This window comes from Sinocyclocheilus anshuiensis, unplaced genomic scaffold, assembly GCF_001515605.1.
Source record: "Sinocyclocheilus anshuiensis isolate Anshui unplaced genomic scaffold, SAMN03320099.WGS_v1.1 scaffold446, whole genome shotgun sequence".
Taxonomy (NCBI): Eukaryota; Metazoa; Chordata; class Actinopteri; order Cypriniformes; family Cyprinidae; genus Sinocyclocheilus; species Sinocyclocheilus anshuiensis.
In genome coordinates this window covers 3,751,276-3,751,814 of record NW_015544247.1, presented here as the reverse complement: position 1 = coordinate 3,751,814, position 539 = coordinate 3,751,276, and positions in this window count along the sequence as shown.

The window sequence follows — 539 nt, the reverse complement described above, 5'->3', positions numbered from 1 at the left end:
GTAGGTGTGGCTGACTCTGAACTTTTATAAAGAATATCTCTTTGGATTTGAGACTTTAGTCTTTGCAACTTTACAGATCTTCTTTATGCACCAAGAGCTTGTAACACTCCAAAGAGAAAGGAAAAATTGAAATCGCATCATATGACCCCTTTAAACTCCATTGGCTCCCTGTATCATCTCACATTACTTACAAAATTCTTCTGCTTACTTTTAAATCACCCCAATGGCCTTGCTCCTCCTTATCTCTCTGATCTACTGTCTCCTTACTTTCCGCCTCGATCACTTCGATCTGTAGGGTGTGAACTTCTTACTGTACCTAGATTTCATCTATCTTCAATGGGCGGCAGGTCATTTTCCGTAATTGCACCTAAACTATGGAACTCTATACCACTGGCACTAAGGACAATAACCTCACTCTCTGTATTTAAATCACAACTCAAAACCTACTTGTTTACCCAATACTATCAGTCATAACATGTTCTTTAGACACTCTCCTCATCCTATACTAGCAGCTGTAATTCTCTCTGAATATTTTCGTT